Below are 21,545 nucleotides of genomic sequence, written 5' to 3' on the forward strand. Positions count from 1 at the left end.
ACCCCCCCCCCTCCACCCACACAGACAGACACACACCTGCCCCGGCCCGTTAGAGGGGTTAAAAGCGGGTGGTAAAGCAGTGGCACTGACTGCGGGTCATTTCTGACATGAAAGCACGCGTCATTGCAATGCTTTATTGGGAGGGGGAGAGAAAGTTCCTGAGACGTGCAGCAGCAAGCTCACTCGCGCCCAGTGGCTTGGAACCAGAACTGCCCTGCACGCCGCAGTGCGGCCGCGGCGCTGCTTCGCTCCGGCTCCGCTCAGTGCTGAATAGAAAGTTCGCTTTGATTTTTAAACTAACGTAACCTCGTCCCTTGGTGTGTGTGTGTCAGAGAGCCCAAGGCTCCAGGGAGAGGGACTTTCCCACCTGCGGGCTCTCCTGTACAGTGGGGAGGCTGTAGATGGGGGGGTCTGTGCCCCTCACCGCCCTCCAGCATATTTGGAAATGAACACAGCGTCCAAAACAGTGGAGCACCCACCGATTCGGGGTCAGAGACCCTCCACCCGCCTTTCAGAAGCCACGCTCCCTTTTCCTGTTAATGGAAGTACCCCCCTACCGTGGGATCTCACCCTTCAGCAAACAAGCCTTGAGTTCGCTTTCATTGAACACAGGAACAATCAGGCAGGGGCTGGGTAACTATGTGGTGCGTAGATGTTCTTTGGCTGAAAGGACTGGCAGATAAGGGCAAGGTAACACTAAGCAATAATGGATCCCCAGCCACCACCTTTTTTTCCACGGCAAATAAAGACTCGGTGTTTAAGGCCATTAGGAAATTAACAATAACAAAACCCGGGCTTGGATGATGCAACTGTTCTTGCTGGGAGAACCTGGATGGAAAAGCTCCGAATGCTACTTCCCCAGAAAGTCAGCTGGAATGGAAATTTCACTCCCCCCCCCCCCCAAATTAAAGTTAATCTTTTCAGTAGGAATCATTGAGTGAATCTGGTTTATCCTGCAGTCTGCTGATTCCTCCCACGTTTGAAATATAAACCAAACCCTAATTCTGATCCACAGCACACTGAACTGTGTTTACATACGCCCAACTGCTTTCCGTGGAAAATGCTGCTTTTTCAATTGTCTCGCTTAACCATAGCATGTTCCTGCCGTCTAGCATACTAACTCCTACAGCAATCGCTCCTCATAGTAACAGAATATAGCTTTCTGTGGAAGATGTATTTTGATATAATTGGTTTCCAGGGTTGTATTTTTACCCCCTCCCTTCCGCTAGTAAAATGATCGAAACAGACTATTTTGTAGTCATGCCTGAGAACGATTTACAAGCTCTTCTACAGCAAGGAAATTCATGGGGGCAGCATGTTTAAAAGGTGATTGAAAATAAATGTAGCCTTCATTTCGGAAGCAAAGGAACCATTGTTTAAAACTGATTCCCTGCCACTCCCAAAAATCCGGACAGTGTGACTATAACCCCCCCAAGAATCGGCTTGATAGAAGATAGACTGCAAAAGAGGAGTTTACATAGCTCAAAAAAGTAGAGTCTCTCTCAAACGAGACCTGTAAATGGCAGCCAGACACCCAATCCTACAACTCAATCAGCTGATTGCGGACAGCTTGACTATTTAATCATACAGCTCAGTTCTGTTGACAAACAGAGCGCTGTGTTGTTAATTATTGTTATTACGCAGATGTAGAAGTCAGGTTTCTTACGTCCGGCTTTGCATTAACAAACCACTAGAGAAACATACTCGAGTCAGCTTGGTCTCTAGTGCAGAATCGAATTCAGCACAGAAAGTGTAAAGAGATCTCTCTCTCTCCCCCTCCCTTTTCCCTTTTTATATGACTTGCTTAGATTATTAGTAAGGACATCTGTGGCTGGCAGTGGAACAAGTGTTCCCAAAAACAGAACCGGCTGTTTTTCCAAATGAGCAATATGTTAATTCCTCATCCCCCCTCTGGTTTCTTTAAAACCTGGCACAAATACATCAATAGCGGAGAATAAGGAGCCTTTGCAGAGAACAAGTGGCAGTTTTGAATTTACCTTTTGTGTGCGCCTCAGATGCAATCTTGAGGCATTTTTCGCCTCTCTCCCACAGAAAAAGAGCGTTAATCTGCCCTATCTTGGGACCCAGAAGAATTGGAGTGGAGTAGATATTCACTGAGATCACATAGGGGAATAAGGGTCTTGCTTTATTGAATCATCAAATCCCAGGAATGAAGCTCTTAATTAATTATGGGTGCTAAAAATTCAGGCCAGCTGTTTCTTTTTACTTGGCTCCGACAGAGAAAGACAAAGTCTATGCTGAGATCTTCTAAATCACATTCGCTATAAATCATTCCCCTCAATGATACTTCTAGCCACGAAATGAACCTGTAACTGACAGATGGCTCATTGTCCCCCTGCATTCCTTTACCCTGTACCTATCCCGGATTTTTTAAAAAATCATTTGTCCAAGCAAGCTCTTGACTATGAATGATCCGGCACTTAAAATGCCCTCTTTCCCCTCGTTTCTTAAAATAAAACACAATTTTAAAAAAACGCTTTACAAATATTTATGAATAAATAGCTTGCTTGGATGAAGCGAGAGAGGGCAATTACAGCCCTGACTGCTCCTTTGAATAGGGGGTGTGAGTAGTTTAGCCATGAAAACAAACACAAGCAACAAAAATAAATAACACGTCCCCATGTTTCCCTACATCTCAGCGTTACACTCGTAGGTAAAGGCTGCACAAGGTACAGGCTCGCAGCTGTTTGATGGTTCGTAAGAAAGCTCCAGCACAGTAACAACATCCTTGCATTAAACCAGACAGTTCCTATTAATAAGCACTGCATTTTACTGCCCAGTATACACTCTGCCTGATGTCTTCTTCCTCTGCTAACTCTTCTGAATTTGAGAGCGCCAGCGAAACTCCTGTTTAATGGGATCAGTTCTGTAGACACCTGGGACCCAATCCTCAGAGGTTTATCAAGCGAGGACCGCAGGATCGGTCTCGTACAATAAATGACAGAGCTCAGATTTTACCCCTGCAACTATTTTTTTCAGTGTAGACGAACAAGAAGGAAGCCTGTGCCGATACAAGAAATGTGAGCGCCCTGCCAACAATTAATACCCATAGCACTATCACCCAGAAGCATCATTCAGTAAGAAAAAGTTACCACACCACCCAGGAAGCACAGTAGCAAACTGTACCTCGTCTCACTACATCCAACTAATTCTGTTGAAGCGGAGAGAGAAATTCGATCCAGCTTTAAAGAAATAATCTATTTTCAAGTCGTGTAGTATTAAAGCACGAGTGGGGGTCCCACCCCACTCGAAATGTATTTGGACGGTATTTGGTTTCAGGCGTTCAATGGTTACGTTCTGCACTAGTTTTACGTTATTCAGAGCATGTTAGTGGGTAGTTACTTACGTGATTTCATGAGACACTGCTCTATGCACTTGCAAGCAAAACCAGCGCAACTATTTTGTTCTCCCTCAAATCTGCAGTTGCTTCTCCCTGAGTTCTATTGCGAAGGGGACCAGCAATAGGGCCGTGATCCTTTCGGACCCAGCAACCCCCCTGCTAACTTTGATCGCAGCGAGAAGCGCTGAATGCGAAAGGAACGCAGGATCAGGCCCATAAAACCCAATCTTTCAGTCATGGAAGTCAATGCCAACACCCTCTTGAACTTCCACGGGAGCAGGATCGGGACCATAGCTTCCAAAGCATTGCTCATTGCGAACCGATGGAGTACTTTGGTGGTTTCACCAGGGTCCCAAAACGAGCTAAATCACTAACCAACCTATTGTTTGTTTTGAAGAGGAAACTGGAACCAGGGATTTGGAAAGAGTTTCCAAACCAGAACTACCATCAACCAGCGTTTTGAATGATTTTTTTTTTTAGTTACCTCAACCTATCAGATTGTATATCTCATTCTGACGTTATATTCGTTTTTTTAAATTCTGTATTAAAGTAACTGGGTTTTTAAAAAGGTGTTTTAAAAATTTCTGTATGAAAGTAGCCGCTTTTTTAACGTGTTTGTATGCACTGGTTTGGCCTAGACGTACATTGCTATCTCCAGAAAATACTTCGGGAAACAGAATAACTTTGCTGTCTCAATTTCTTTCAGGGGGGTGGATTTGTTTAATAGTCTTAATTACCTCGGATGAAAGCAATCTGTATTATTGTTACAGGTATTTTACAGAAACACATAAGGACAGTAGGAGAGGCAGCCAAATGATTATTTAACTGAGTTTTCATTGTTTGCGTTCAAAATATACAACATTTCTACTAACAGGCTCAGAACGGAAGGGGCAAATTCTGCGCCTTTTGATGGCACTAATTTAACGAAGCTGTGCCTTTCTTTGTTTTCTGTTGGCTAAAACTCTTCTTCCCCACTCCCCTTCTTTTTTTAAGAAATCAGGTTTGCTGTATTTCCAGTGGCAAAACCATGTGTAAGTGAGCAAGACAAGTAAAGATCCAGACTTAATGTTCTGTATGTTGACTCCATTGATTTAAAATAAATAAATGCATTGTGTTTGGAAAGTCTAACGTGTCTCTTGACTGACAGTAAACTTCATGCCAGGGAACTCTAGTGGTTTGATAGACTACGTGTGAAAGCTTCAGAAATCAGTTCATCCTCAAATACCAGAAAATAAATGTCCTTACCACACGGTCACCCAGCTGTTATAATTAGAGCATGCTGAAACTTGCAGATAGTGTTCTGAGAACAGGTCTGCTTGGTTGTTGCAGGTTGCTGTGGAATAATCAACTATCTTTTCTTCCTTTGTGTTGTTTTATGTAGACGTATGAAAAAGGTGTTTTGGTTAAGGGGATCTTCGCAGACACCTTTTTCTCACTTGCACTTGGTCTAGGGTATTACTTTTAAATCTCTTTTGCCTCCCACCTTCACAGCAGGAGCTAAGATCACCTTTATGTTTGTCCAGACACCTCTTTTCCTATGAAATGGACTTATTTCCTTAAAACAAACCCCAGAACTCCCCACACTCATGCCTGATGGATACAACTTTAAATGTGCACTTGTTTAATTGGATCAGGTCCCAAGATAAAAGAGACAAACGGGCTCCCAGTTTGCCAAGTTATTTTCAGAGGCATGCAGTGATGTGTGGAAGGAAAGTTAATGAAGAGGAGAAGAGACACACTGTACTTAAAATACCTTGGGTCTAGACTAGTTGAGAGGACGCCTAGACTTTACCACATTTGAGCAGAGCAATTATTTGACGCTTATTAGGACAAGTGGCGTTTGGAGAAGGAGAATCAGTAACACTTTCGAACCTTGCACGTTAAGTCGCTTCCCTTCAGCTGTAGTTGAGCGTTCTATTGATATTGAATGACTAAACCCTGCGGTTTTTCCAATCGAGTAATCGCTCCAGGCAATTAGTCTACCTTAGCCTACGTGGGGAGGGATTTGCTTCAACAGGCAATTAATACTCCTTCCAAAATTGTTCCCCTTTAATGCTGTCTTTCCTTGTTCTTCTCCCTGTTCTACATCCTGATGCATGAGACATTAACAGACGGTTATTGATACAAACATAGTTTTGGTTGCTAAAGGCCTTCCAAAACAAATTCTCCGGCTGAATGCCAATGTATGCATGTTGGCTGGTGACAGCTGATTAGTGAAATGATTTACGGCCAAGTTAAAAAAAAAAAAAGATGATACCGTCAAAGGCAGCAATTTGGGGGGGGGGGGGAAAAAGATAAGACTGCATACCCTCAAGGCTTTCCACTAGAAAGCCACCCAACAAATCTAAACCTACACTACAAATACCTGAAACACTCAAGAAATCAATTGGTCGCAGATTAAATACAGTCTCTATTACGACTTTCTCTGGTAATCTGTTACTCCTGCCTACAGCAGCCGCTCGATTTATGCAACCTCCCCCTCACCTGTCCACCCGGCTCACATGGAATATATTTCACAGCGCTCCAGCAGGGATACATTTGTGATATTGCTACCGTTTCCACTGCTCCCCAGAACAACGGGAGGAGATTGAGCCGTGTCCCAGCCACGCACAAGGTCACCTGACGTCACTGCAGTGGGAGATTTAGCCCTCCTTTTTGTTTCAAGACCTTTTTAATGCTCATTAATTGATTAAAAAAAAAAAAAAAAAAAGAGCCCTCCTCATTCCCCACCCCCTTAGCTCTTCTTCATAAAGAAAGCTTTTGCTCTGCAATAAAGTAAGAGACTTTGATCCCAGATCATCCTCTTAGGTCTTTCCAGCAGAAATCAGCGGAGAAACTATGTGGAGTTATTGTTCGCACTTGCTGCACTTCTGATTCAGAAAGGGCTGATTTATTAGCTTGTCAAGGGAAGCATTGTTCAGGAAGGCAATCAAAAAGCACTTACCTAGCTAAACTAAAATTACTGCCTTTTCAGTGGCTAATTTGTATAACTCCCATGGAGGAACTTGGGAAGTGTTTGATGAGGCATAAAATGATGATTAATGAATTTATTGGCCTGCTGCTCATCAAATAGGAGTAGTATATCTTTCCTCTATTGGACGTTGGTCTAATGCTACATGGCTGTGTAAAGCAAGTCCAATATGATCTCCTTTTTAGCCCCCTTTTAACCCACATGACCTGAAGAATATCTCCGTGTAACAGAGGCAACATCAGGGGACGTCGGAGACAAAGGGCCTGTTTGATAAAATGGTAAATGAGAAATGTGAGGAAAGTTGCTGCAGGGATAGATCTGCTCCGTTTTCTGCTTTTCAATCACTTTGACTATTGAGGTGGGAAGAATGTAGAAACTAGATAAGGTGTGAGGAGGGGGGGGAGACAAACCAATTTTAACTTTCATTAAGGACCGAGCCGAACAACTTTATTACTGCTTGAATGGAAGAGCGAAAGCAAACTCTTGGAAGGCCTAAGCACACTCACTGCCCTTACCCAAACTGTGCGGCAATGACAGGGCCTTTACCGCCCAACACACCCAATAGTTTTCAGCCAATATTTAACATCAGGTCAGGCAGTGCTCCGAGAGGATTCGTCGAAAGTGGTTTGATGCTGGGGATTGCAATTCGTTTTTCACCGAAATGTCTTTCCCTAAATGGTGCTAGGGCTTGAATGGTTCTTGTGGATATTATCATGTGATCGCGTCCTCCTTCCTAAGAGTTAATAGAAGATACATGGGTATTTCAAGTTCGTATAAATGCAAATTAACTGCGAGTCCGTTTCTATAGGTGCCCATGAATATACGAACAAGGTGGTGAACAGTCCGGCGCACTTATTGCTGCGATCACACCATGCTGGAGAGACCAGGAAAGATGTCGCTTTTCCCCTAGCACTCTTAGAGAGGAGGCTTTGTTGGAGTGCTGAAGTTAAATAGCGTCCCGCGGCTGACTAATACACGTTTACATGGGAAATCGGCTGCTCTCCGTTAATACGCTTCTCAAGAGTAAGATAAAACGGGGGCATGTCTGTTGTGCAGAATTACTGATTAGGTTACTAAAATAACGTCCCCTATTCCAGCCTCTGCTGAAGTACAGAGAAGTAGGGAACTCGAGTACAAAAAGGCGGGGGGAGGGGGGGGGCACAGCAGCATTTTTTTAGCGGGTCCCCTTTTGTCCTCCCCCCCCCGAGAAACGTGCTTGCGATGAGCTCCTTGGAAGTGATTCGAAAATGAAAAGGCCTGGGCCAGATGAGGCAGCCAGGACTGACGGACAAAGCTCCCACCTACCCGTCCCGACTCACGGCCAGTCTCTTCTCCTTTTCTGTGAGCTCCCCCCCCCCCTTCCCGGGGGCTCACAGCTTCACGGTGAAGCTAGCGGGGGAGAGCCCGGGGTCACCCTCCATCCACCTCGCGTCATGTCTCAGGCGCCACCCCAGCGTGCCAATTGCTAGAGTCACGGCACTGAATTTGATGCCTGGACCTGCATCACTGAAGTCGGGGGGGAGACGACACCGGGGGGGGACGGGGACGACGACGCCTGTAGATCTCCAAGGGCTTGGCTCAAAGCCCCGCGGCCGCGGATGCGCACTGGGGGGTGGGGGGGGGGGGAGATTTGTCTGCGCCGTAACAGCATTTTACGTTCAACAGCGAAACATTTGCCAAACTTTCGGGGCTCAGCATGTCACAACGGTTCGTTTCCCCGGAGCTGTGGGGAGAGGATTTGCGGAGCAGCGCAGCAAGAAATGCCTGCCAACTCTCAGCCGGGCAGGGGCTGCGGAAACCAAACACAAACCGTCTCGAAACGGCACCTCGCCTCCCCTGCCGTAACGACTCCACCTGCTGTTTAGAAGAGCCGCAAAGGCTGATTTGAACTCTGGCACAGGGGTGCTCGTCTAGTCGTCGGAGACACTTTCAGCTAAAATTGGCCCCCGGGAAATGAGGTTTATAAACGCCTTCATATAACACTCCTGCCAGCAACATACAGCTCAACAAGTGTCATCTTCAAGTCCTTGACCTGTGACTGCTTTTACAAATGCTCTGTGTTCATTAGCAATTTCGGGTCATGTTCAGTACCTGTGTCACTAGCACGGAGTGCAGCTGTAAAATATACACATTGAATGCCAGCTGACGACCAGTGGCTTATCCCCCGCCCCCCCATCCGCAAAAGCAACAAGATCTTACATTTGATGAAAAAAGACGTAGCTACATCTGCATAATGACAGCAATATTGTAGGTCTTTAGTGCAACAGACCTAAAAGGCTGACTTCTGATTAAATATGTATTGCTAAAAGTTACCAAGCTGCATAGTGTGCCTAGCATTAGACAATGACAGTTTTGGGGGCATAATTGCTTTAATGTGGGCAATTAAGACTAAGTGCATGCGATTTTAGTGTCTGCCCTACATTCCTCTGAATGATTACAATGATCAATACACATGATTTGTAAGCCGCTTCCTATTGATCGAATGGTAAAATGTTTGACCTTCCTTTGAGGAAGTAATTTGCTAAATTATGACACCACGTAAAGTCTTTCTTAGTTCAGAGGTGAGGGGTAATGGTGCACAGGGAAAAGGGGGAAAAAAACTTTTCTTTTGCCTGAAAGTAGGACTAAATAATGTTTCTGCCAGTCCTCTGGCTTCTCCGTTGTAGCAGGGAGCCCATCAATTTTGTCTTTGAAACCAACAGTGGAAAAATTACACTGAAAACTTTATTTTTCTTTACGTTTGAAAACTTTCTGAAATGAACTGCATCCATGCACACTTCCATGCCAAAGCATGATCGTTCTTGACCATGTGAAATTTGTGCTGTTTGAGTGGTAATGGGAGGAAGTGTGCCAAGGCAGAGCTAGGGAAACAGCATTGTGCCGTTGCTAAGAGCTGTAATTTATATGTATTTAAATATGAAAATATCAACGTTTCTCCGATTCTTCGCCACAGCTCTTTTTGATTTGTATCATTAATGCAGAAGTTTTAGCAGATCACATGATCATGTAATAAAAGCTGTTCTTACAGAAAAATAAGAAAAGTACTATACTATATATAAAGTGTCCGTAAAGCTTAAACCACTGAGTGACTGGCTAATAGACGAAGGTAGACCTCTTTGGATAGGAGCTCTGTGAAGGCTTTGTTTGATTTACAAAGCTGACTTTAGGGAGTGGAGCCAGTGGGGGAACAGAGGGCAGAAACACCCTCCAAGAAGCTACAGTACATTTGCAATAATTTACACCTTCAGAAGATGGTTTTGGAGCAATCTTGCAATACATGGGGAGATGCAATGGGAAGACGAGGCATCTCACACCATAGAGCTGGGCAGAAACCAAACCTGATAATTCACTGTATTTTCTAAACAAAAGTCTTCCTTTTAAAATACAAAGTCTGTGCCAGGAAAACAAGCCTCATTTCCCACTTGGGAGACATTCTGAAAGACTGTGTGGAATCTCTAACAAAACCCAAACATGTGGGAACCTGTCTTTTTCCTTTTACACGGATTTTTTTTAATACATGTAGTTTTCTTGTAAATCAGGCTGAGACTCTGTCCTTCGATATATTTCATCTTCTATCCTAAATGACGGCTCCTCCTAAATGACATAAGAGTGTGAAAAACTGATTGACTACCAATACTTTAGCAGATCTAGAGAAATTATATAAGTAATAATAGCATGTATATGCTATCCTATATGCCAAGTCATGAAACACATGTGAAGTATAAATGTGTCTGTCCAAGTTCCCTCGAGTGTGCTGATCATGGGGAATGCAGGACCTCAACGAATTGGCAAACACATGAGCCACAGTGCGGGAGGATCCACCATAATCAGCCAAGAGCTCTTGAAAGAACTAAAGAATGAAGTAGATGAGTTGTTTACAAAAGTATTCGCTCAAAATCAGTCACTAAACCAAAGGATGGGAGGGTAGCAAGTGCTGCACCTATTTTACTTACTCTCACATAAATACACACCCAGGAATAACAGACCAGTGAGCCATACCAGCATAATTGCTGAAAACGATCATTCAAAATAGAACTGTAAATGTTAAGAGGAGCACTGCATGAAAATAACCAACCAGCAAGGTTTCTGTAAAGGAAAATCTTGGTTGTAGGAGCATGTCAGTTCAGTAGTGGATAACAGTAAGGTGGTTGACAATTTCAAAATGCCTTTGATAAAGCCCCTCAGAGATTATTAAAAAAAAAAACACTAAGGCCCAGATTCTCAAACGTTTTCTCAGATTCTCTTCACTGCTCTAATTTATGCCATCTGGCTGCAGTCCCCAAAGGACCATAAATTAGGTGCGGAATGCCAGAGTGCACTCTATTTCAATCCCAGTATAGTTTCTGTGTTCAGGGACTGGAATGCTCCACTCCTGTAGAAATAGTAAACTGTTACCAGGGTAGGCTCAGCAGCTGCTACTTTTAGTAGGTTTTGAAGTCAATTGAGTAGCATAGAATAGTGCCAGCTACAAAGGCAGACATTGATCACCACCTCACAGCTGAAACCAGCACATAATTTTTGCCCTTTTGCAAGGATATACACAACAAGTTGTGTGCACTTTACAGAACAAGGAGATAGTGGAAAAACTATCCAAATGGTTACCCAGGAGTGCCAAATAATTACGTTACCCATAGAAGCGGTCAAAAATTTCCCACTGAATGTTTTTCCATCAGAAAATGCTGGTTTGTTGAAATCAAAATCAAACCTGTCTGTGGGATGGTGTCAATTTCAATGACATTGCATTTAGAAAAATATTTGTAAAATAAAAGTTGAAATGCTGTGTTTTGACCTCTTTGGAAATAAACATTTTGATTTTTTATTTCAAAACAACTTGTCATTTAAAAAATTATTTTCTATTCTATTCTATGGAAAAAAGTTGAAATCTGAAAAAAATAACTTGATTTTTATCAAAACTGAAAGTTTGAATTTTTGGAAAATAAACCTTTTTTTGGAAAGTTTCATTTCACTGGAAATGTTTTGTTATTGTTGCTCCTCTTTGGAATGAAAACAAACGTTGGAATGTCCCACAGAACACATACTTGAAGTTCTGACCAGTTCTAGTTACTTGGGTAAGGAAAAGGGGAACCACAGTTAGTCAGTGTAGACAGCAAATAGTCATCAATTTACACCCTTGCAACATGTGTAATGATAAATCCATGCAATTACGCTACCTGACGGACCAGAGCTCATCAAAGATGTGAGTGGAGACAGAGGAATGGAATGGCCCTTCTCATTCAGTTTATTTAACGGGGGCTGCTCCTTTTCTAGCCAACCACTCAGTGGCAAGGGAGAGACCAATTAAAACAGCACTCAAAAGACGCAGACCATGACTAGATGGCAGAATGGGATTCCCTTGCTCCTCTCTTATCTACTGTGGGGAAAGAACTGGCTGCAGCTACTGTTCAGTTGTTTTTCACCTAAATACAAGCTAACATTTTTCAAACTTGGGTGTCCAAAATTAAGCACCTAAATCCATGTTTAGTCTGGATTATCGATGAGGGGGTTGATTTATAGAGTGGGGAGCGTTCACAAAGCCTATTGAAGTGTCTGAGACCCACCAGGGCTCGGAGCTTATGCAGGACATGGCTTCTGATGTGTTACTATGGGGCTGCTGGTATTTTAAGTATACACCAGAGGCACCTAGGCCCAGATCTTCAAAGGTATTTAGGATCCAGATCTTGGAGCTGTTTAGGTGCCTAACTCCTAACCTAACCTAATTTTAGGTGCCTAAAATATGTCCAAGCCTCTGGGCCTATAGCCTTCAGCTAGACCCTCCCCCCATTATGGTTATTTTATAAATCTAAAGAATAAATGTATATCAGCTGAATCTAGGAAGAAACAAATGTAACTGTTAAAAATATTTCACTTGAACAGCATTTACTCTTTCTTAACTATTTTAGGGAGTTTGGAAATAATTACTGGTAAAAAACCCTGCCATGTAAGTAGTACTTCTATGAATTTCAGAGCTAAATAAGAATTACAATAAAATAAACTAATTATAAATTCATTACAGAGGGTCAGATTTTGATACCCTTGGTTTCAATGGGACTAGTCAAAGAATGAGGTACTACTCCAGGAAAGCACTTGATCACATGCTTAACTTAAATCCTATTGAAGTCAATGGGACTTAAATGCGTATCTCAACTGCTGTCCTGAATTGCGATGTTTTCCTGAATTAGGACCACAGTGAGTAAGTATGACACTTTAGTCCATAGCATCCTAGATGTGACCATTTATTTAGGGTGCAGCTAAAGGCCCTACTCTACCAACACTACTTGGTGAATCAAATGTCTGCTTATGGTCTACATACTATGCCTGGTACTGGTTGCTTGTCTGAGTCCCAAGTTAGGAAGAGAACACATGGGAAAAAGTGGCAACACGGAGGCTGGAGAGGGGAAAGGGAGGAAGAGGGAATTCTCATTTAAAAAAGCAGAAATGAAATGAACTAAAATCAAGCTGTGCGTGTAGAAGGCTTTGCAAGTTCAAAATATAATTCCCATATTTCTTTGTTACTATTAATTTTGTTTTGCCAGCTTATTAATTACATGACTTTGATGAGTATTTTTAAAACATAATGGTTATCACTCAGTTAGACTGCTTTGAAGTGTGTCTGAAAGTTAAATGACTAGTAGCATTTATTCATTTCATAATATGATGCTAAAAGTTTTGATATGGGATTTAAAAAAAAATAATGATATTTGAAGTTAAAAGAAGACATCTTGATTAAAGCCAGAACAAATTGTTTGGCTGAGAGTCAAACTCTGGTTCACATGCATTTCCAAGCTTGTAGGCTCACTTGTTTGCTTGCAAAAGCCCATATGCTTTCAATGGATGAGTCAAAAATCCATGCCATGGATCTGCTGACAAAATGATGAACAGAAAACTGCTTCAAGTATGGGAACCAATGCAATAGCTTAACTCATAAGGGAGTGATAGAACTTTAGATATTAGAAATGGGAAAGGGGTGGAAAAGATGATCGTGTGGTTAAGGCACCGGACTGGGATTTGAGAGGTTTAAGTTCAGTTCTCAGCTCAGTCATGGACTGTGTGACTGTTTGAGCAAATAACCACCTCTCCATGCATCAGTTTCCCATCTGTAAACTGGGGATAATGCTACTTCCCAGTTACTACCTACCGAGGGTTGTGACACTAAATATGAGGGAATGACTCTGTAGTATTCCAGTGGTTAAAGCATCCACCTGAAAGCTGAGAGACCATGGGTCCAGTCCCCCTGCTCCAATCATGCTTTCATTATTCATCCACAGTAGAACAGCTTTAACAAGTGAGACTGAGGGAGCCCCACATCAGACTATCCCACAGCTCAGCGGTTATAACTTCCCTAAGGAGGGAGACCCCTGTTCAAATCCTTTCTTCCCCTCTGGAAGAGGGGGGAGAATTGAATCTGGATCTCCTACATCCCAGGTGAATGCTCTAACCACTGGGATAAAAGTCATAATGTGGGCACCACCACCTCCCGCCTCAGTTTTAAATGGGAGCCACCCTTGTAGGCCATCTACTGAATTGGGTCCCCACCAGCATCATAGGCAGCTGCATCCTTGTCTTCCCCTGGTTTTTAAATTGCTCTGGGGCTCAGGTGGGAGACAGAAGTCCAGACACCCAGAGGGAGGCAGCAGTGCACATGTCCAGAGGCAGAAACGAAAGCACTTAGGGAACTTGCAGCCTGAAAATTGAGGTGCAGAGTGAGTTTAGGTACCTACAGGGTTTGGTGGGAGTTTTGTGAATTACGGTAGAGGTTTTAGGCCCCTAAACTTGAGACTTAGGCACTTAAATACCTTAGTGGGTCTGGACCTCTCTGACTACCTGGATAGAAGACTTGTTTGGGCACTGGTTCAAATCTGGAACAGGTTGGTGGTGATGGCTAGTTAAGATGCTGGGCACATTCATTTGGTACCATTAACTCATAGGCCAGTTCTGGTTAAGTAGGTGTCCGTAAACCACACCCACAATATGAATTAGTGTTCCTTGGTGGCAGCCGCTGCGGAAAGGCTATGGTATGAATCAGTATAGAGTTCACCATCTTCACATCTAGATGTCATCTTCCAGGACAGCAGGGAAGGTTTTGGTGGAGACTTACAAGGCCATTGTCGGAAGAAAGCATCATAGCCATGGATGCAATGAAATCCTACAACTCTTTTCCCCATTCTAATCAAGTAGGTAGTGTCATACGCAGCCTGATCTATACCTTTTCAAAATGAACCAATATCATTACATCTTCACCGTGATATCATGCTTGATCAAGCCACCTTCAGCCAACATTAACCCTTTGCGTTAGTAATCATTCCTTAAGTGACTGAACTAATACACCTACTAAGGGAATACTCTTTATATTTAAGGAGAAATGATATACTTTTGTGAAGTGAGACCTTACAACATTGTGGGTGTTCATAGCAGCTAAACTGGATTTTAAGATACCACAATATTTTGCCATTTTGGGGGCATGAAGAGAAAATACTGTGTCAGCTTCTACAGTGGAAAATGTTATAACCTACCAGCAGTACACTGACTGAGCTGTTAAAATTGGGGGTAGGGAACAACTGTTGAGTGAGCTGGTTAATATCAAGGGTCACCACTCATTTCTGCTTATACTGCAGACCATGTCAAAAGCTTTCCAGTAATCAGTAGAGCTTAGGAAAAGTCTTTGTTTAACTTTTCTTTCATCTTTCTCTTTTCCATCTGGTGTTAAAGATCAAAACTTCAGTTCCTCTACTCTTTTAAGCCTGGCCTGTTTGACAGCAAACTTCTCATCCATCTTAAATATGGGGCAAGTTAGAGTGTCTTTCAGCAGCAGTTACAGAACAGATTTTTATCAGACACTAACTGTATAACCACTGCCCTCTCTTTTAACTTCAGCCCGAATGTTATGAGATAATCCCCATCCTTTCTCATTTTCAGCTTCTCTCCTAATGCACGTGTAGTGTGTTCCTTTCAAATTTTGGAATACACACTCTGTACTTTACACAGCTTGTTACAATAACTTTCCCATCAATCCACAATGCCTGTATCCTTTGCACTTCAGCACCTGTTGTCTTAGAGGTACTGCAACATAGGTTCTATATGACTTTAAATTGTACACTTGTTGGTTAGATTCTGCACAAAGGCTGGGTCCTGTCCTTTGACACGATCTCAGCAGAACGTGAATAATTAGCTACTCAGTAAGGACTCTATTCTCCCATGGAGGATAGAAGAGCTGCAATCAGAGCCAATGGGATTGACTCTCATCTTGCCTGAGATACTTACCACTATTCCTTAGAAGCAGAGCAAGGAAAGCAGATATAAATATTTGTTACTGTAGTTCACTTATGAAATTCTGCTTTTGTGAAGAAAAAGATTCCATTTAGTACATATAAATTTACACTTATGTTATAAAATTAAATTTGATCATATGAACAGTTGTCTGCATAATTACCGTGCGATGCTATCAGCACCATCACAACCACAGCACCTTTCAATATTGAGGCAAGAATTATTATAAGTAATGAGAATGGAGGAAGTGGGGAAACTAATATTAAATGCAAACACTCTGATTAAACAAGGGGAGGATTGTGATATAAACTAATAAAATTTAGGGAAGTGATATGGAATAATGAAGTGACTCCTTGAATTGTGAATTTCAAAGCTGTGGTTGTTTTTAATCATTAACATGACCTTAGATGTGAAATAATTGTCTGATTCACCACTTCATTATTCCAGATTTACACCCGTGTAACTTTGATTTTGGGGAGGTGATGCTGATATAAGGTTAGAGAGACAGTGGAGAATCATGGCCACAGGGATTTATTTTTAAAATAATCAAATATTACCCAATTATTATTTATCAAAGAACTGAATCACAGGAATAGTTGGTCTGCCCTGTCAATTAACCACACCTTTAAGATTTTATTAGCACTTTTCCCAAAACCCTTGCATTCTATTAACTGTGCAGATAGTATTTGGTATATGCGTCACACATATTTTAAGCTTGATATTTTTTCTGCAGTAGAATTCAGGGGCTCTAGTTGGATCCCTCTCTGCTTGTGGGGTAAGCATACTGGTTTGGAGAATGTCTCATATTTACATAATAGACATGACAGTTCAAATGATGCACTTTTTAACCCTTTGGAGATAGCAAGATGCATCCCCTAGTTTGCCTGACAAATACCTTGGAGGTTCTTCTAAGTGTTAAAACTGGATTTGATTAAATCAAAATGTATCATGTAAATCTTTGTTAGTTAATGGATTATTAATTTGACAGCCCATACCAGGACCATAATTGCCCTTCTCGGATTGGCTGTCTCAGACGTATGTTAAAGGGAAAAAAATCTTAGCCCAAGTATCAGAGTGAAGTAGCTGGGTTAAGATCCCACACCTCTGTTCAGGAGCGATCCTTGTAACAGGCCTTCATAGTTGAAGGAGTCTTCACAGCATCTGAACAGCCTCCATTCTGCAGGGAGCAAGAGGTGGATCCATGAGGTGGTGAATGCCCTGGCTCTGTTCTCACACTGCCTTGTCCTCAAATCCCTGCACAGGAAATCGCTGTGGAGCTAGACTTCACACAAAGGCAGATTTTATGTGAAAATCTAGTCTTTCCATAAGGATAGATTTTAAAATCATGACATAATTACCAACAGAAATATTGGTATATTAATATAGTATATTAGCTTGCTTTTGAAGGCTTTTATTGGCTCCTCTGACCCATGACGTTAGGCTGATGATAATTAAGATACCCAGCTTCACAGGTGAAAGGGTACAAAAATCCTAGAATACTTAAAAGTTTTTCTGTAATGTGTGAGGAATATATATATACAAAATACAGGATGGTGCGATAAAGGTTCTATTAATACACTTTTGGAATGTCTTGCATAATTCATTTATGGTTTCTCCACATGTGTAACATGGCTTCCACAAATAGACTTTGTACCACGTCACACCATCATACATTATCTGTCTCTTATGTACATGTATAATGTACATAAAACTCAAATACAATGAAAGAGAGGCATTGCATACTGGTCTGACCTTAGGAGAGAGGCCAGGTCTGCACTACAAACTTTTGGCAACATAGCTATGTTGGGGCCGGGGTGTGAAAAAACACCTTCTCAACTGACAACTATTCTGGCACCTATGCCAATACAAGAGGGGCTCTGGCAGCATAGCTAATGTCGTTCGGAGGTGTGATGTTACTGTACTGGCTGAAAAACTCCTTCTGTTGACATATGCTGCATCTATAGTAGGGAGCTAATCTTGCAAAGCATTTGTAGTGTAGACAAAGCCAGAGAGCCGGAAACTTCCAAGTTCTAATCTTGACTCTGCCATTAACTCACTCTATGGTTTGGAGGTAAACTTTCTTAGGGCATGTGGCTACATGTTGGATGAATGGACTATAAGGTGGATAGATCATTGGGCTCTATGGGTAGTGATCAATGGCTTGATGTCTAGCTGGCAGCCGGTAACAAGCAGAGTGCCCCCAGGGTCGGTGCTGTGGCCAGTTTTGTTCATCATCTTCATTAATGAACTGGAGAATGGGGTGGATTGCACCCTCAGCAAGTTTGCAGATGACACTAAACTGGGGGGAGTGTAGATATGCTAGAGGGCAGGGATAGGGTGGAGAGTGACCTAGACAAATTAGAGGATTGGGCCAAAAGAAATCTGATGAGGTTCAACAAGGACAAGTGCAGAGTCTTCCACTTAGGATGGAAGAACCCTATGCACTGCTTCAGACTGGAGACCAACTGGCCGGGCAGCAGTTCGGCAGAAAAGGACCTGGGGGTTACAGTGGACAAGAAGCTGGATATGAGTCAACAGTGTGCCCTTGTTGCCAAGAAGGCTAATGACATATTGGGCTGTATTAGTAAGAGCACTGCCATCAGATCGAGGGAAGTGATTATTTCCCTCTATTCAGCACTGGTGAGGCCTCATTTGGAGTACTGTGTCCAGTTTTGGACCACACACTACAGAAAGGATGTGGACATATTGGAAAGAGTCCAGCAGATGGCAACAAAAATGATTAAGGGGCACATGACTTATGAGGAGAGGCTGAGGGAACTAGGTTTGTTGAGCCTACAGAAGAGAATAATGAGGGGGGAGTTGATAGTGGCTTTCAGTTACCTGAAGGGGGGTTCCAGGGACGATGGAACTTAGGCTGTTTTCAGTGATAGTAGATGACAGAACAAGGAGCAATGGTCTCAAGTTGCAGTGGGGGAGGTCTACATTGGATAATAGGAAAACTTTTTCACTAGGAGGGAGATGAAGCACTGGAATGGGTTACCTAGGGAGGTGGTGGAATCTCCATCCTTAGAGGTTTTAAAGGAGTGGCTTAAAGCCAAGGCTGGGATGATTTAGTTGGGGTTCGTCCTACTTTGAGAAGGTGGTTGGATTAGATGACCTCCTCAGGTCCCTTCCAACCCTAATCTTGTATGATTCTATGATTTCTGCTGGGTTGTGTCAGCAGAAGCCCTAGTGTAGATGCAGTTAAACTGCCAAAACTGCACTTTTATCAGTATAGTGTGTTTAGTTTGGGTGGTGGAAGAAGCTATACTAGTAGAAGCACAATCCTGCCAGTAGAAGTTGCATCTACACTAGAAGTGCTTTATTACATGTACCGGCATTCCTACACCAGTAAAGCACTCCTAGTGTACACAAGGTCTTAGCTTCCTTGTGCCTCAATTAGCCTGACAAACTTACCTGCCTCACAGGAGTACTTTGAAGATTTTAATTTGTTAATGATTGTGCAGTGCTTTGATGTGTACACTGGTACACACGCCAAATAAGATTTATTATACAAATAAGAATCTTTCCCTTCAGTGATACAATATATGTTTTATATATATATATTTAATTTTTAAAAATAAGCTGAAGTCTCAGGGCTTGTCTACACTACAGTGCTGCAGCAGCACAACTGCACTGGTGCAGAGCTGCGAATGTAGACAAGCCCGAAGTAACTTCCTGATTTCCTTTACAACCTGAAAAGATGCCAAACTCCGTAAGAGCACGGTGGAGGTCATTAAGTTAAAAGAATTTGGACAGATTCAGCACAAACAGAATGCCTCCAAAAGTTATGTTTTGTTCTTGTATTACATACAATGAAATGCAATATTAAAAAACTGGAAAAACCTGTTTCTCCCCCTAACATAAGGATGAAAAATTCAGAGATGCTCCCGGGTAGTTCTAACTTGCAGCATTTATTATTTCACTTTGTATTTTTTTTAAACATTATTGCTGTCACTCAGTGCAAAATACATATCAGAATCATTACTGCAGTTTATGTGGTATATGACATAGTCTCTCTGAACATTGTTTCTTTTTCCATACTTCATGTTTTCCCTGGTGCTCAAATGGCAGGATAGACATAATTACGTGCTACAAGTGTAATGTATTTCCAGTTGATGGAATGGAGATATGGGAGATTATTAATTATTTATATTGAGGTAGCACCTAGAGGCTCCAAACAAGGATCAAGAACCCATTGTGGTAAGCACCACTGTATACACAAGTAGACAGCTCCTTCCCCAAAGAACTCATGTCTCTGGATAGGTAAGTCTTTAGGGACAGGACTCAGACCACTGGATCTAAAGGCATGAAATTATAATGACAATCAACCAGTTATGGTAAACAGGATTCAGTAGTCAACTCAAACCTCTATGAGGTCTAGCCACTAGACGACAGAGTCATTCAGCATTGTATAGGTTACATACACAACTGAAGTAATGTAGCATATTTAACCATCCCCAAATTTGAGCACTGCACTTTTCCTTTTCATTCCTGGAGGCTGGTGGTTCTGCTCCAAGTATTCAGCATTTCCCCAAGATTCTCAACTTCTCACCATGTGTCATCCTTCAGGACCAAGAAGATTGGATGGAACTCCAATTCAAGCCAATCAATGGGGCTCCTTAGTCTTCTATTTCCAGTCCCTGCCAGGTGAGGATTCTTTTCTCTCATTCATATTTAATTTAAGCTTTTACTTACCGGTTTCATTGTAGGTTATTTTTTCATAGAGGGTTTGATGAACCGGCATTAATGCACTTTAAACTCCCTTTACCAGCAGCCACAGGTGAAGAAGTACTGAGGGGCAGAAGCAGCATCAGACTTCCCATACTAACCCACCAATGATCTCATAACTGATCAGACAGGACAGCTTCCCATTTGTGGCGAAGGATTGTTCAGTTTCCAAACCAATTTATTCTGACCAATTGTGCAATTTATCTACATCTACATAGATGAAGACAGAACATACACATTGTAGTTAATACATTGGTGTCAACTACAAGTCTGGGAAATAGCTTGAATGTAAATGTTCAAGGTTCCAAAGCTCAGGTTAATGAGTCTAGGGACACTTCTTCAGAGGATGTGATTAACTGATTATATCAGCCAGTATATCCTGGTTTCATACAATCATAGAATATTAGAGTTGGAAGCGACCTCAGGAGGTCATCTAGTGTAACCCCCTGCTCAAAGCAGGACTAACCTCAGCCATATCATCCCAGCCAGGGCTTTGTCAAGCCTCAGCTTAAAACCTCTAAAGTTGGAGATTCCACCACCTCCCTAGGTAACCCATTACAGTGTTTCACCACCCTCCTAGTGAAAAACTTTTTCCTAATATCTAACCTAGACCTCCCCCACTGCAAGTTGAGACCATTGCTCCTTGTTCTGTCATCTACTACCATTGAGAATAGCCTAGCTCCATCCTCCCTGGAATCCCCTTTCAGGCAGTTAAAGGCTGCTATCAAATCCCCCCTTTATTCTTCTCTTTTGTAGACTAAACAAACCTAGTTCCCTCAGTCTCTCCTCATAGGTCTTGTGCTCCAGTCCCCTAATCATTTTTGTTGCCCTCCACTGGACTCTCTCCAACTTGTCCACATCCTTTTTGTAACTGGACACAATACTTCAAATGTGGCCTCACCAGTGCTGAATAGAGGGGAATGATCACTTCCCGTGATCTGCTGGCAATGCCCCTCCTAATGCAGCCCAATATGCTATTAGCCTTCTTGGCAACCAGGGCACACGGCTGACTCATATCCAGCTTCTTATCCACTGTAACCCCCAGGTCCTTTCCAGCAGAACTGCTGCCTAGCCCGACGGTTCCCAGTCTGTAGCTGTGCATGGGATTCTTCCATCCTAAGTGCAGGACTCTGCACTTGTCCTTGTTGAACCTCATCAGATTTCTTTTGGCCCAATCCTACAATTTGTCTAGGTCACTCTGTATCCTATCCTATCCCT

The 21,545-nt window shown here is 42.5% G+C and overlaps 1 long non-coding RNA gene across 1 annotated transcript; it reads left to right on the top strand.

The window, feature by feature from the left end:
* Positions 1–5,938: 5,938 nt before the first annotated feature.
* Positions 5,939–7,663, top strand: LOC137155208 (uncharacterized). Its single transcript, XR_010920381.1, has 2 exons — positions 5,939–6,610; positions 7,141–7,663. It is a non-coding gene; the product is annotated as an uncharacterized lncRNA (long non-coding RNA).
* The last annotated feature ends 13,882 nt before the right edge of the window (positions 7,664–21,545 follow it).

This window comes from Emydura macquarii, unplaced genomic scaffold, assembly GCF_026122565.2.
Source record: "Emydura macquarii macquarii isolate MOO-44397 ecotype Brisbane River unplaced genomic scaffold, CSIRO-AGI_Emac_v2 contig_295, whole genome shotgun sequence".
NCBI lineage: Eukaryota > Metazoa > Chordata > Testudines > Chelidae > Emydura > Emydura macquarii.